The following is a 17390-nucleotide window of genomic DNA, read 5'->3' as shown; positions in this document are numbered from 1 at the left end:
GGATTACATGGTCAGCCGAGGGGACTGGGATTACACGGTCAGCCGAAACTTTAAGAGGCTAATGACTGAATGGGAGCATCAGAGCTGTCATATAATGTACGTGTGCTAAAATAAAAAAAAAATACAAATATTATTAGCAGCTGAACAATTTTCAATTCCACTTGTCCCCAGTGTGCCGTAACAGTCTCTGTTAATGCAGAGCTGAATCCACCTCTGCTATTACAATCTCTTTAAATCCCCACTCCTTTTCTCTGACTTATAATAAAATCCATAGTTCAAAGTCTTTCTGTCCTGGATGGGGCAGCAGAGAGGAGAAAAATAATTGTGGGGAGTGGAACAACCAAAGCCACTATATCTAAATAAGTGTTTGTATCACTCCATGGGACATCAGAGTTATCATGATCTAACCAAAGAAATAGGGAAAATAAATATCTGACTCTGAATCCCAAAATGATCAGAGGATGTCTACACTGCAATTAGACACCTGCAACTTTGGCCTGTGCAAGGTGACTCAGGATTGACAGTGTTGAGCTAAGGGGTTGTTTAATTGCATTTTGGACATTTGAGTTGACAGTGGAGTTTGGGCTCTAGGACCATGCAAAGTGAAAGCGTCTCAGGGCTTGGACGGCAGCCCAAACACACATGTCTATGCTGCAGTTAATCTGCCCCTTATCCCGAGTCTTGTGAGCCCGAGTGAGCTGGTATGGGCCAGCCATTGGTTGCTAATTTCATTGTGGACATAGCCAGAGTGGCAGATGCCAGGCCACGGGATTCTGGATACTAAGGAACAGGACAGCTCCGAGTTCCAGCAAAACTTCTCTGCCACAGCAGTAATTGAGTCTTTGAGTCACTTAGATTTTTCCCTTGCACTGAAGTGCAGTGATATGGGAGAACTTGACAATCAATAACTAGATAGTAGCAGGGTGAAGTCAGGAGGTTGAGAAAGGTCTATTTGCATTGCAAGAGAATGTTAACATGAGAGGGAATGGTTGGAGCTGGTTGATGGTCAGAAAGTGCCCAGTGGGAGAGAGAATTTGGTTCTGCCTTACAATGAGTGCAGAGAATCTTGTCTTGTTCACCTTTTTTAAAATGGTGCAAATGGATTGCATGTTTGTTCCCAAATCACTGCACAGACATGTCCATACATTTCCTCAATATACACACAGAGAAAGAAGTGAAGGAATCCGAATACGCGTTCTGGGGCAGCGGGTGCACTCAGTTCGAGGAAAGCTTCATAAAGAATGAAGAGCTGAAACTCAGAGTACAGGGACAGGTAAAGGAGGATCACCAATTAAATTGGCCCATGATGGAGCACTAATCCTAAAATAATATAATTGAAAGACATATTAACATCAGTAGAGCCATTCTCTCCTGTCGCTCCGTAGGCCATAAACTACATGTTCCCACCTTCCAATAAGATCAATATTGATCCAACTTCCTTCCATCATATAATAGAAATTTCTCTTGTTTCATCAGCAGAAATTTCAAACCAAGTTGGGAAACAGGGCTCCTGCTGTTGCCCTTGGTCCCTAAGGGTAAAAAATCCATCTGATCAGGGATGAGACGTGACATTAGTCAGAGGCAAGGAATCTTAAGGAATATTCTCCTTACAAGTGATTATTGGGGTCTTCAGAGGAGCTGGAAGTTCCCCCTTCCCAACACTGGACAGTAGAAATGCCTTTATAAAGACGCTGTCATCATAGTAGTTGTCTTCCTCACCTTGAGCCTGCCTTAGCGTCTATAGTGAAATACAGACAGTGAAGCTGTCATCACACTATTGAGGTGATGAATTAATTTTCTGTCCCTGACTCCCTTCTGTTTTTTTCTCTGAAGAGGAGCCCCATGACCTAGAAAAGTGGATCCAAGACCGAGGGCCTCAGCCAGGGGTCGACAACCTTTGGTATGCGGCTTGCCAGGAGAAGCGCCCTGGTTGGCCTGGCCAGTTTGTTTATCTGCTGCGTCCACAGGTTGGGCGGATCGTGGCTCCCACTGGCTGCAGTTTGCTGCTTCTGGCCAATGGGGGCCGTGGGAAGCTGCGGCCAGCACATCCCTTGGCCCACACTGCTTCCCGCTGCCCCCATTGGCCTTGAGCTGTGAACCGTGGCTAGTGAAAGCCACGATCTGCCCAACCTGTGGATGAAACAGGTAAACTAACAGGCCAGGCCAGCCAGGGTGCTTCCCCTGGCAAGCCACATGCCAAAGGTTGCCGACCTCTGGCCTAAGCACTCCCAGAGTATTTTAAACCCAGAGTTGACTGGAGTCTAGGAAGGTGTAGCAGTCTGCTGTTGGGGTAGGGGGGTTCACCCCTCCCTGGGGCTGCTGGGATCCCGGTCGCCCTACTACCTGGGGTGACAACAACAGTTGCAGACTCAGACCCTCAGGCAGGGGCTGAGCAAGCAGTTCAGTTTATAGAGCCCAGGCCCTGGCAGGGCGGGGCAACAAACATTGGTGCAGGGCTCAGACCCTCAGGCAGGGGCTGAGCAAGCAGTTCAGTTTATACAAGGTAAGAGGCCCAGGCTTCTGGGCCTGAGCATTGGGGCAAGCGGGAGATTGCCACTCATGAGTCGGGTGGCAGGAGAGATGCAGGCCCACCCACTCCTCTGCGTCCCAGCCCGGGGCCCTAACAGAGGCAGGCAACCTGCTGCTGTGTCAGCGTGGATCCTGGCTGCAACACACTGACATTGGCTCTGGTTCTGCTGCAGCCAGACTAGGGACGGCTGCCCCTGGGCTACTTCCCAGCTCCCCCTCAGGGCTTACGTGGATCCTGGGGTCGTCCTCCACAGGGTCCAGGTGCATGGGTTCGCCCCAGCCGGGGCTGGAGGGTAGGTCCAGCAGCTACTTGGGTAGTCAGCAAGAACGGGAAGCTCTGGCAGCTCCTCTGGATAACAAGCATGCGGGGGGTGGGGGGGGCCTCCGGCAGCTCCTCTGGAATAACTGAGCACGGGGGTGGGTGCTCCAGCAGCTCCTGGATAACTGGATAACGAGCACCCGAGGGGTTGGATAAGGGGCAGAGGGTCTCGGGGGTGGTCAGGGGCTCCCCACCCCTCCAGCATCTAGGAGGCAGGAGCTGGGGGGGGGGCTCCGGCAGCTCCTCTGGATAACGAGCACGGGGGGGGGCTCCTGCAGCTCCTCTGGATAACGAGCATGGGGAAATTCAGGCCCCTCTGGGCAGCTACCCTGGGTTGCAGGAGTCTCCCAGTCCCAAGCTCCCAGAGGGACATCCGCTCACTCTGTCTGCTGGGGCCTCACTGAGCTCAGAGACCCCGCCTTTATACTTCCGGGTCAGCGCTTGACACTTTGTGAGGTGGGCTCAGAGCTCTGTAGCTCCGCCTAGTCCGGCCTCTGACTGGGTTCTTCATCCTCCGGGGCGGCTGGGAGCCAGGCCGCCTCATTATAGAAGGACACAGATCTCTGGCTGTGGAAGTGTTTTTCAATGACTGCATCCACACTTTCTGAATGGTGGGAGTTTGGCCCATTGAAATGCTGTTCTATCAGATCAGGAGGAAGGTGGACCCCAATTATTGCTGGATGAGGATTGATGTGCCTTTGTGACAGATAAGGAGCCTTCACTTGGGATGAAGAAGTATGTGATGGGCCAGAGGGATGCAGCAAATTTGCTGCGGAGATGAGGTCTGGCCCTCGATGGAGTCTTCATCCTAAATGAAATGGAACAACAACGTAGTAGCAGAGGGTGGGTCACTGGGTGGAGTCATTGCCTATCCATGTAGGGTGGGAATACACAGTATGTTTGTTATGCTGTTCCTCTGTGTAAAGTAACAGACACTATCCCAGTGAGTTCCTGATAATTTATCAATAACCGAAGCAATTTAGGGATAGTGGTTTTAAGGAAGACAGTGAGCAGTAGTGGAGCTAAAGCATTGCTTACTCCAATATTGAGCAGGAAACCCCACTGAAAATAGTAGCTTAATGAGTCTTTGAGGCACCTAGAAAAAGAATATTTAGGAACAGGATCTCTGAGAAGAACCCAGACATTCAACAACACAACTGTCAGGAGACTAAGGGTATGTCTACACTACGGGATTGTTTCGATTTTACAGAAACCAGTTTTTGGAAACAGATTGTATAAAGTCGAGGGCACGTGGCCACACTACGCACATTAATTCAGCGGTGTGCATCCATGTACCGAGGCTAGCATCGATTTCCGGAGCATTGCACTGTGGGTAGCTATCCCATAGCTAACCCATAGTTCCCACAGTCTCCCCTACCCATCGGAATTCTGGGTTGAGATCCCAATGCATGATAGGGCAAAAACAGTGTCATGGGTGATTCTAGGTAAATGTCATCACTCAATCCTCCCTTCGTGAAAGCAACGGCAGACAATCATTTCGTGCCCTTTCCCCTGGGTTGCCTGGGCAGACTCCATAGCACGGCAATCATGGAGCCCGTTCAGCCTTTTTTCACTGTCACCATATGTCTACTGGATGTTGCTAGCAGACGCTGTACTGCAGCGCTACACAGCAGCATCCCCTTGCATTTTGCAAATTAGCAAAGATGGTTACCAGTTATACTGCACCATCTGCTGCTGTCATGGGTGCTCCTGCCTGGCCTTGGTTAGGTCGGCCGGGGGCATATGGACAAAAATGGGAATGATTCCCCAGGTCATTCCCTTCTTTAAGTTTTGTCTCAAGGGAGAGTCAGTCCTGCCTAGAATATCAGGCAAGCCTACTATAAGAACCAGAAAGGCAAACGGTCGCTCAGGATCAGAGCCCCAGACATCCCGCAGAAATGATGAGCTGCATGCCATTCCAGGGGGTGCCTCTGCCAACAATGCCACCCGTTGCTTCCTACCTTTTTCCATGCCCCCTCCTAGGGGGCTTACTGTGGGCAGTTACCCCCCATTTGTGTGAGATGAAGTAATAAAGAATGCATGAATTTGAAACAACACTGACTTTATTACCTTGCAAGCAGAGATCAAAGGGGAGAGGGGAGGGCAGGGCAGATTGATGTCCAGAGTGGTCCACCAATGGTGCACTGTGGGATAGCGCGCGCCCGGAGGCCAATACCATCGAATTGTGGCCACACTAACCCTAATTCAAAATGGCAATACCGATTTCAGCGCTACTCCCCTTGTCGGGGAGGAGTACAGATATCGATATTACTAGCCCTTTATATCGAAATGAAGGGCTTCGTTGTGTGGACAGCTGCAGTGCTAATTCGGTTTAACGCTGCTAAATTCGAAATAAACTCTTAGTGTAGACCAGGCATCAGAAGGAAATATGATATGCCATATACTAACCCTGCCAGCAGCTCTTATCTGTGAAGCTGCTTCCCCAATCAGGCCACAGCTGACCCTACAAAAGGGCTGTGAGCCAGGAACTGAGTTAGTCTCTCTCTAGCAGTGGAGGGAGAAGGATCTAGCTGCCTGGGAGCAGAGAACCAGAACCAGAACCAGAACCAGAACCAGTGCAGGAGAAAGGCAAGAGGCCAAGCTAGAGCTCCCCAGCTTGGCAACTGCCCAGGCCTTGTGCAAGGTCTAAAGAAGGTACTGGAGTTGTAGAGGTGCAGTCTGGGATTAGGCAGAGGCAGTTGGTCCAAATGCTCTTGCTGATGATGAGTGGCTATGACAGACTGCAGTTTGCCCCAGTGAGTGGGGGTTAGCTGATGACTGGCAGTAGCCACTGAGGCAAGGTGGGTGAGACGGTTGGAGGCTCCCCTGGGAGGGGAGACCCAGAGCATGGTGGGATACTGCTGGGGCAGAACCCTGAGGTAAAGGGCACCAGGGTCTGGGAGGGACATGGGGGGCCTGAGGCAGGTGAGCTGCTGGCCAGCAAAAGGTGCTCTGAGCTGGAATTGAGCTAATTTTCCCAGGACAACCAGCAGGAGGTGTCACATCGGTGAGTCTTTGCTTCACTACAGAGCCCTCAGAAGGGCATATAGCTGCTTTGTCCCATACAGAAGCTGCTTTTTTTTCAGAGCAGTTAATGTGATCATGAAACAAATGGAAAAACCAGCATTTTCAATGTACAGCCAAATAACTCATCTGCACTGCTATGGCTGTTAACTCTCCCAGAGCCCTATGTTAAAAAAGGTCCTAATATGCATGTAAGCATGCACAGACTCACCCCTGCGGCACCTCCTGCTGGTTGTCCTCAGGGAATTAGCATCCAGCCTCTGGAATGCCCTCTTCAGGCCGGTGTCTCACTGCCACTACTGGCCCCCATGTCCCTCCCAGGACCCCGGTGCCCCTTTAACTGGGTGCTGCCCCTGGCAGTAACCCCACAGTTCTGGGTGTCCCCCTCCCCTACTTTGCCTCACTGGGGCAGACTGCAGTATAAGCCACTCATTACAGGCAAAGGGGTTTGGACCTGCTGCCTCTGCCTACTCATGGGCTGCCCCATTGCAAGCCTGAACCTATTTGGCCTATAGTCAGGCCTGCAGCTTTCCAGGCCGGAGCTCCCAGCTCCCCTGGCTTTTCCCCAGCCCTGCTCCTAATCTAGGTGTCCTGCTTAGGTCCCTGCAGCCAGGCCCTTCTCCCTCTACAAACAGAGGGAGACTCACTGGGCCTCTGGCTCAGAGCCTCTTATAGGGGCCTGATTGGGGCATGGCCATAGCTGAGCCTACTCCCCCCAATCAGCCCAGGCTTGTTGCCCCAGCCACAGCCCTCTCCTGGGCTATTTCAAGCCTTGCAGGGCAGGAGCAGGTAACCACGCTACAATGCAGCCCTAGGTGCTACATTCCAGCACATGCTCTTTGACCAGTCCTTTCCCAGATATGCCCATCATGCACCACAAAACTGGATTATACACAGGGTGCTGCCCAAGGATCATTTAGGAGCTGCTTTAAGTCCCTTCATGAGTATGTCTGAAATCTCTAAACCAGGGAGTGGGCAAGATTGCCATGGCAACTAGATATTAACTTATAAAGGGTAGCTCACCTTATAGTAGAAACGGCTGCCACTATTATTTCTTGATAAAGGACACAGTGAGCCTCATTGTTACTAAATTCATCAGACACATAACAATCCATGACATGGATTTCAATCTAGGTTTCATGTGGGAGAGAACTTTTTATGGCCCATAAAATTTCTTTCTTAAGTTATTTTCAGCAGGATGTTTCCCACCTCCCCCCACCAAGTCTCTAAATATCACAGGATTGGAAGTAGAACTGATAATAAATTTACAGAATCAATATTCTATGGGATTGAGTGGATTAGGGGATTGTCTTTAGGACACTACTACTTATATGGGCCAGATCAATATGAATAGAAAGCCTGTGGCAGAACTGGGACTAGATCTCAGGAGTCTGGCTCTCAAGCCACAGCACTAATTACAAGAGAAACATCGATTCTGACAACAAATGATCCATCTTAAAATGTCCATGGTTGAAGAGGATTTATAATCTCATATGTAAATAGTTGATAACCTATTAGTAGATATTTAAAAAAAATGTTAAGGTTAGACTGAAATAGACAAGAACCTAGAAAGTCAGAGCTGCAGGTGGATTCAGCATCTCAGCTGGCATGCTGTGTATGATTTCTGCCTTCCAGGTTTTGCTTTATTGTCTTTTGCTTTCCCAACACATAGTCCAGGTTCAAATTAGGAAAAAAGTCTCTTCAATATCCACTAAAACTGGGCTGAAACACCAGCGGCCCCAGAACTCCATTCTCTTCTGTTATATCAAATAAGGGAGAAGAGAATCACTTTCTTCTATATGAAGTTTAAATGCAAAATCTTGTATCTGACACAGCAAAACTTCTAAAATAAATACAGCAACCAACTAACCAGTTCTTCTGGATACAAAGCTGAGCCCTGACTTGAGCTGAATGCACTGGTAGCTGAGCGTGGCCTGGGGAACTTCATAATGAGAGGTGTGATAGAAATGCCAGGCCAACTAGGTGTTAATTCCATAAAAGGGCAACGCACAGACTACTTTGTAGTATACAGCCTTGCCCTGCCTACCCAAGGGTTTGTATTCTAGAGGCTAGATCAGTCAAAGCCCAGTACGAACACAAATGTTGATGCATTTAAAGAACTATTGATGACTGTCCTTATAAATACTGAGCTTTTCAACAATGAGTTTTTTGATATTAGTCAGGGTGCCTGCACTAAGCTAGCAACTTGTTTCCAAGATTCTTAAAGTGGCAACAATTGTTAAGACAGAATACACAGTGTGGAGGAGGTAAATATCTCCATTTTAAAGATGGAGAAACAGAGGCTCGGTGATAAATATTGAGATATATCTAGGGTGATCAGATGTCCCATTTTATAGTGAAATTCCTGTTTTGGGGGACTTTTTTTTTATATAGGTGCCTATTACCCCCACCCCTGTTTTTTCACAGCTGCTATCTGGTAACCCTAGATATTAGAATATACCTATGTTAGCCAAATGGACTCGTTCTCCCCGGAGCTAGTCAATTACTCCAAGGAGGCACAGAGAACAGACTGAGTTTTATCCAGACCTTTATTAGACGACCAGCTGGACGGGTGCCCTCCCCAACTAATGCCAGAGGAGTGACACCCCGAAGCATAGCAGGTACTACGTATATATACCATTATTGACATCATATCAGACCACACTGACACAGCATATTTTCAGGGTTTTGCAAACGAGAGGATAGCTGAGCCTACCCCCAATCAGCCGCTTGTTTGCCGCCACAGCCTCTCCTGGCTATTTCAAGCCTGCAGGGCAGGAGCAGGTACCACGCTTACAATGCAGCCCTAGGTGCTACTTCCAGCACATGCTCTCTGACCAGTCCTTTCCCAGATATGCCCATCATGCACCACAAACTGATTATACACGGGCTGCCAGGATATTTAGGAGCTGCTTTAGTCCTTCATGAGTATGTCTGAAATCTCTAACCATGGGAGTGGGCAGATTGCCATGGCAACTAGATATTAACTTATAAGGGTAGCTACCTTTAGTAGAACGGCTGCCATTATTTTCTTGATAAAGGACACAGTGGCCTCATGTATAATTCTCAGACACATAACAATCCATACATGGATTTCAATCTAGGTTTCATGTGGGAGGAACTTTTTTGGCCATAATTTCTTCTTCTTAGTTATTTTCAGCAGGATGTTTCCCACTCTCCCACTCAAGTCTCTAAATATCACGGATTGGAAGTAGAACTGATAATAATTTACAGAATCATATATTCTATGGGATTGAGTGGATTTAGGGTTGTCTTTAGGACACTACTACTTTATATGGGCCAGATCAATATGATAGAGCCTGTGGCGAACTGGGATAGATCTCAGGAGTCTGGCTCTCAGCCACGCACTATTACAAGAGAAACTCGATTCTGACAATGATCCATCTTAAATGTCCATGGTTGAAGAGGATTTATAATCTCATATGTAATAGTTGATAACCTATTAGTAGATATTTAATAAAATGTTAAGGTTAGACTGAATAGACAAGACCTAGAAGTCAGATCTGCAGGTTGGATTCAGCATCTCAGCGGCATGCTGTGTATGATTTTGCCTTCCAGGTTTTGCTTTTATTTGTCTTTTGCTTTCCCACACATAGTCCAGGTTCAATTTAGGAAAAAGTCTCTTCATATCCATAAAACTGGGCTGAACCCAGCGGCCAGAATCCATTCTCTTCTGTTTATCAATAAGGGAGAAGAGATCACTTCTTCTATATAGAGTTTAAATGCAAATCTTGTATCTGACACAGCAACACTTCTAAATAAATACGCAACCAATAACCAGTTTTCTGGATACAAAGCTGAGCCCTGACTTGAGCTGAATGCACTGGTAGCTGAGCGTGGCCTGGGAACTTCATATGAGAGGTGTCATAGAAATGCCAGGCCACTAGGTGTTAATTCCATAAAAGGGCAACGCACAGACTATTTGTAGTATACCGTGCCTGCCTACCAAGGGTTTGTATTCTAGAGGCTACGATCAGTCAAGCCAGTACGCAAATGTTGATGCATTTAAAGAACTATTGATGACTGTCCTATAATACTGAGCTTTTCAACAATGAGTTTTTGATATTGTCAGGGTGCCTGCACTAGCTAGCAACTTGTTTCCAAGATTCTTAAATGTGGCAACAATTGTTAGACAGAATACACAGTGTGGAGGAGGTAAATTCTCCATTTTAAAGATGGAAGAGAGGCATCGGTGATAATATGAAGTATATCTGGGTGATCAGATGTCCATTTATAGTGAAATTCCTGTTTTGGGGGCTTTTTTTTTATATAGGTGCTATTCCCCCCTGTTTTTCACAGCTGCTATTTGGTACCTAGATATTAGAATATACTATGTTAGCAATGGACTCGTTCTCCGGAGCTAGTAATTATCAGGAGGCAAGAGACAGACTGAGTTTTATCCGACCTTTATTAGACGACAAGCTGGGGTGCCTCCCAACTATGCGAGGAGTGACCCCGAAGCACTAGCAGGTACTACGTATATATACCATTATTGACATTATCAGACCACACTGACAGCATATTTCAGGGTTTTGCAAACGTGAGGTACATAGGTCTATTTGCCTGTTTGATGAAAGTTAACATTCCACGTTGTTCCCTTGATCAAGTAGTAGCATCTTTGACATAGGTTATGAAAGGGTCATAGAATCATTTCACAAACAGCCAAGCATTACAAACAGCTAAGCATAAATCATTTTATCTTCAATCCCCCCTTTTTATGAGCTTTTGAGAGCTTTAGTATCCCAATCTTCAGCTTTTATGGCGGAATAGTACCATTATTCTTTGGTTTACATTTGATTAGTCCATTCGTCGAATTGATGCTATTCAAGGAATGGCAACTAACAGTGATAAGCAGCCATAAAGAACACATACACAGAGGAGCCTGCCGTAGCCATCCTTTTGTGCAACAGGAGTAACATCTGTGTCCCACCCCTTCCACGTTTGGACTGAGACATGGGCTAGCTTCCTCATTCCTTATTAACTGTTTGACTGCCTTCTCTATCGTCTTTTGTAAACAACAATTAGACATTTAATTTTGCACATAATCCCTCCTTCCTCCGCTTAGTCATATCAAGGGCTATATGGTGGTTGATAAATTGCGGTTCTCTTGCATCGTCTGATCAGCTAAAAGGTCGAGCCCTGTGGCGGTTTGGATTGGTTACTATTTCCAAACAGCTGCGTCTTTATTCAACTTTAGGTTATATGGGTTCCCGCTCCCGTTATTAGCTCAGGGTTCACGTGGCTGGTCCATGAATGTTCTTGATTCTTTCGGGAGGCACTCCTGTTCCCATTTTTTGGGAGCTTCCTGTGTCAGTAGAATCAATATACGCTTTCCTTAGAGACATCATATACTTTGATCCTAGGTATTTCCCTGTAGGGAGGTAGTATTAAGGAATAATCTTGCATTATGATTTCTTAAACAAACCTTCAGTCCCTCTAGGGTTCGTAGTCCGTCTGGACTTGTCTTGTTGTCACCTCGGACTTCCGGTGCGAGTGGGCAGAGGTGGTTCCGTCGTTTGAGTTTCGCGTGCCTCCCGGTTCGGATGGGTGGACAGAGGGCGGTCTCTTTTCTGGTGGTTTTTGGTTCCTCGTAGGCGTGCAGAACCGTTTCACACGTATGGTGGTCCTTGTCGCTCCCACGGAGTTTAATTGCAGAGTGGCTGATGGCGAGACTGTGTGTGGGCGTCCACCTGGTGTAAGGGGTTACGTTTTCCACTTCTTGATGAGGCTTGGTCACCATTACAATGAATGGATGTACAGGCTTGATCGAGAGGCAGGGATTGGAAAGATGCCGCGTATCGATGTAGCTTGATAAACAGTCTGTAGGAGAGAAACTTGTTCATAAGGTTCATTGCCTACTTCCGAGGTTACATCTTCCCGAAGTCTGGAGCAGGGTTCGTGGGGGAACCGAATCTAATGCAAGGGTGATAGTTTTAACCTTTTCTTGGGGCCCTCGCAGTCGGTTTAAACTAGGGCAGCGTCAGCATTCAATCCTGCTCATGCATAGTTTGGTAGGGTTTCTTTTATGTCTGATTTATTCCCCTCTACTGTCCAATGGAGTCGCCATGCTATATCGAAAATTCCTATGGTATGCCTAGCTTGAGAACTCTGTGTTATTTTGAAGAAGTGGACCCCTGATCAAATTAATGATTCCGGTACTGATCTTCGGGGGATTATTTCTTGAACTCAGGCCTGGTGCAGCCGGGCCTGGCAATGTCTGCGTGGGCAAATCACTCACGCACCCAGTTAGTGTGGTCCACAAAGATAAGGTATTTGATCTCTGCGGGGTTTCGGCAAATCACTTGTAGATTATTATTTAATCACTATCGACTGCTCGTTTGTTTATCATTCTCCGCAGTAACTAGATCCATCTACTATCCCTCTATATCGGTTAGCCAGGGTATAGTTCGAGAGTCTGGGCGTGGTTCATTTCTTGTTGCCACCTCACTACCATCGTGAGTTGGGCGCTGGTCATATGGGGTCCGGGGTCAGGCACAAGGTGGCCGGGTGAAGGGAGCAGACAGGCTGAAGTCAGTTAGGGGCCAAGAGTCCACTCGTTCGTGAATGTCGGCTGGGATTTATGTTGTCTCCGTGTCCCTGTTCCTATTTTGATGGTACTCCATGGGACTACATCAGTGTCTCCACCCAGGGTTATTTTGTCAGTCTTTTGTACGCAGAGAGTGTGGCAGCAACAGTGTGGCGGACGTCTAGCACTTCAATCCTGCTCTGCATAGTTTGGTAGGGTTTCTTTTATGTCTATTATTTCCCCCTTACTTGTCCAATGAGTCGCCATGCTATAATCTGAAAATTCCTATGTATGCCAGGCTTGGAACTCCTGTGTTATTTTGGAAGAAAGTGACCCTGATCAAAATTAATGTTCCGGTACCATGTCGTTCGGGGATTATTTCTTGAACTCAGGCCTGGATGCAGCCCGGGCCTGGCAATGTCATGCGTGGGCAAACACTCCACGCCCCAGTTAGTTGGTCAAAAGATAAGTGTATTTGTCTCTGCAGGGTTTCGGCAAATCCTTGTAGCAGTTTATTAATTTAATCACTATACTGCTCGGTTTGTTATCATCTCCGCGTAACTAGATCCATCTATACTTCCCTCTATATCGGGTTGCCAGGGTATGTTCGAGAGGTCTGGGCGTGGTTCATTATTTGTTGCCCACCTCATACATCGTGATTGGGGCTGGTCATAGGTCCGCGGTCAGGCACCAAGGTGCCGGGTAAGGGAGCAGCGGTGAAAGTCAGTTAGGGGCCCAAGAGTCCTACCTCGTATCGTGAATGGTCGGCTGGGATTTAATGTTGTCTCGCCCTGTTCCTATTTTGACAGGTACTCATTGGGGACTACACCTATCAGTGATCTCCACCCAGGGTTAATTTGTTTCAGTCTTTTGTACGAGGAGCTGTGGCAGCAACCAGTGCGCAAGCAAGCTGCTCCCTGGCCGCCGGTCAACCTTTGAGAAAGCCAATAGGCCCCAGTGCGATGTTGCTAGGGTCCGTTGCCCCCCCTTGTCCGGTAGCTGACATGGTTGGCTGTTCGTGATCGGTAGTGCTAAGGCAGTGGCTGTATGGCCGGTTTAGCTCTCGAATGCCCCGCGCAAACAAGCAGGCCATCCCCTGGCGACAGGGTCCAACACCTTTGAGTAATAGCCAATAGGCCGCCAGGTTGGTCCTGATCGTTGGCATAGGAGTCCGGTTGCCACCACTTTCCGTTCATGGACATAGAGGGTAAATGGCTTTCGTGGATCCGGGAGAGCTAAGGCAGGTGGCTGAATTAATGCCGCTTTAAGCTCTCGAAATGCTTTCTCCATCTCCCTAGTCCATGCCCAATGAAGCAAGCCCTCCTTGGTTAATGATTCATATAAGGGTTTGGCTTTTCCTCCATAATCAGGGATCCAGAGCCGACAAAATCCAGTCAGACCCAAGAAAGCCCTAAGTTCTCATGGGTTTCGTGGTTGGGGACTATCAAGTATAGCCCGGATCCGTTCTTTACTTAAGCTACGACTTCCTTGCGTCAGCTGGTACCCAAGAAAGGTAACTTGCTGTTTAACCAATTGGATCTTGTCTTTAGAGACTTTATACCCCTGTCTGCCAAGGTAATTAAGGAGCCCCACAGTTTGCTCCGTGCAGGCTGCCTCTGTTTCAGTACTTAAAAGCAAATCATCACAGTACTGAACTATGTTACATGAGGGGTGGTTAGCTAGGAATGGGGCAAGGTCTTTCTTTAGTTGGCTGCCAAAAATCTCGGGGGCACAGGTCAGTCCCTGTGGCATAACAGTCCACAGATATTGAGCCTTATAGTGCGTGTCCGGATCTTCCCATTCAAAAGCAAACAGCTTCTGAGATTCGGAGTCAAGGGGTATGGAAAAGAAGGCATCTTTCAAATGTATAACAGAAAACCAACCATGATGTTTGGGAACCTGGCTCAGGATAGTATGGGGTTTTGGGACAACTGGATAGGGGGCCTCTACCAGTGTGTTAACTTGTCTTAGGTCCTGTACTAGACGGTATTGTCCATTAGGTTTGGGTATCCCTATTATTGGAGTATTGTACGGGGACGTACCGTCCCTAAGCCATCCACACCGTAGAAACTGTAGAATTAAGGGTTTTAGCCCAATTTGTGTTGGTAATTTTAGAGGGTATTGTCAGACGCAAACTGGGCTGTTTCTCAACGTCTCGTCTGGGCTTGCCCCTTTTATCTTTACAGGCAGAGGGCTGTCTTCGCCTCTCGTTACCCTCCTATCAAGAGCCTTCAGACTCGGATATAATGGGGGGGGGGAGTACATAATCTAGGGTTTGGGGATTACAGGAGGCGGGCATGGCCTTTTAACATGGGTACTGCGTTTCTTAATCGGGACACGGGCCATCAGCATTTGGATGGTTTTTTGTCTGCATTTTTGTAACCACGGAGGGGAATTTGCCACCAGATCCTGCCAAATATCAATATACGGATACTGGTCCCAATGCCCATCTCGGGTTACAATGCCATGCACGGCTTGTACTATGTCTAACTTCAATGTACCCCCATCTGGCCATTCTACTCCAAACGTTGGCCATTCTATTGTACAGACTTTTATAAGATCATCCTTACATAATACTACACCATAGGCTGCCTGGCATCTAAACGCTTTTCAGTTATCTAACAGACAACCCAGGGGTGTCCCTGCATAAAAACTCTGAGTGGACCCCATATTGTAGTATGCTCCTGAGCACTCACACACATTTATCTTATACTAGAGGAAGGAATCTTTAGACGGTCAGCTGACCCCCCCTTGCAATCAAGATATCCTGGTCATCGGGTTTCCCCTTGCAGGAGTCTTGGAGCGGCTGGAGTCAGCCTAAGCCTTCCATATTCCCTCACACTTCAAACAGAACATTATTATAAGTTCAATCTTTGATATATACTAAAAAGGAGGAATAAAAGCAGGCCTGTTAGCAGCATAAAACTGAACAAGTGAATAGCCCATAGACTAGTTGAATCCCAAGTAGTATGCATACCAACCGTAAATCTGGATCCATACAATGCATATAACATTCACAGAGGTACACTAATCCATACAACACATATAACATTCACAGACTTACACTTTTGTTACTATCCATATACCTTCCTGTATACAGGCTGCCTACAAAGTTCCGTTATCCAACCCACACTTCGGGGGTGTTACTCCTCAAACCCTAGAAGTAAACGCACTTACTGCCCGGAGTGGCCGCGTCCGGCTCTGGGGACTCGGAAAAAGGTAAACTCAATGCCTCTGTGTCCTCTGGGACCTTCTCTAAAGAGGACACCGCCGCCCCGGTATGCCGAGGTGGTCCGAGAGCACGAGCCGCACAATCAGCTCGGGGTGGCCACTTCTCTCGGTACCAGCTCACTAGCCCCCCGGTAGCGTTAGTGCCCTCTACAGGGAGGGTCCCGGCGGGAGTCGCCCAGTTTGTTAGCCCAATGGCTCGTCTCCCCGGAGCTAGTCAATTACTCCAAGGAGGCACAGAGAACAGGATTTGAGTTTATCCAGACCCTTTATTTAGCACGACCGTGGGACGGGGTGCCCTCCCCCAACTTAATGCCCAGAGGAGTGCACTCCGAAGCATTAGCAGGGTACTACGTATTATTACCATTTATTGACATCATATCAGACCCACACTGACACACATATTTTCAGGGTTTTGCAACATGAGGTACATTAGGTTCTATACTTGCCTGTTGAATGCACGTTAAACATTCACGTTTGTTTCCCCTGATCAAAGACGTAGCAATGTTTGACATAGGGTATGAAAAGCAGGTCACTAGAATCATTTCACAAAACAGCCAAGCATTAACAAAAACAGCTAAGGCATACAATCTTTTTCTATAGCCTATCAACCATGCAAATCAATCACTTTCTATTTTATATGAATAATATTGTCTGCACTAAGGTTGATTTTGAAGCTCCAGTGTAGTCAATAATGATGTTCATGGAATGTAGATGGGTGTGGATTATGCGCCTTCAATAAACACCATGCTTTTCAAAGATTTCAAAATGCCCAAATAAGAAGCTTAAACACTTTTCAAATCCTTACCATTATCCTTATTTAAAGATAAACTAAAGTGAGGTGCCTTGAGGTAATGGATTCTCCAAACCAGCGCAAATAAATGCCTGAGTTAAAAGAGAGCCAAGAGTTGTGCCTCCAATCTAACCACCAAAAAGACCAATTTAGTGAGAATTCCATGCTCAATTTCCAGCACAGACCCACAATGTGGACATTGTCTGGAAAGCCTCAATCTGCATTAGGTCAGTGGCGATTTTGCTTAGATTTTCATTGCCAAAATGTATCAGTTGATAGGAGAACTCTGACGCTAACTACAGTTGGACCAACTGTATCCCAGTAGAATCGCCCTACAATTTCTGAACATGGTGAGCTTGTAGCCCTTTATATTTTCCTCATGTTCCAGTGAAATAGTTCACTAGGAGGACTAAAACCCTCACCAACTGGTCTGATGCCCTGTGCCCACAACTCAATGGAATAGACATTTTTACACAACTGTTTTATGTTGAACTACTGAGAAAATGCCGTTGAGTATGACATCAAGGGTAATTCCAAAATTGCTTTAGTTACAGAATCTCCCTCACCAACAGCTCTTCTTGCATGGCCAGTTTGAGCACTGACTAGAGCTCAGTGCCCCAGCACCTGTGCTTGGGCCAGGATTTCATTAATGAAAGGATGTAGGCAGAATTGCCATGACAGCAGTATTTTAATCAAAAAAAGAATTTACTGGGTCTATGTGTGGTGCACCCCCCTTGGTCTTGCCATTTATCTTGTCCTCCTTCATTCCAGAAAATAAGAATAAAAAGGACCCAAACATAGAGGCTGAGGGGTTGATGATTCTTAGCTCAAGTGACAGGCCTGTTTTCTTTGAAATCTATTGATCCTGGAGAGCTTAGACAGGAAACAGAAAAACACCTGCTTCTGTTTACGATGGATCTGCATTCAGCCTCAAATAGTAGTTTATCACA

Source organism: Chelonoidis abingdonii, chromosome 17, assembly GCF_003597395.2.
Source record: "Chelonoidis abingdonii isolate Lonesome George chromosome 17, CheloAbing_2.0, whole genome shotgun sequence".
NCBI lineage: Eukaryota > Metazoa > Chordata > Testudines > Testudinidae > Chelonoidis > Chelonoidis abingdonii.
The sequence above is the reverse complement of the archived record's forward strand: the minus strand, read 5'-3'. Positions refer to the sequence as shown.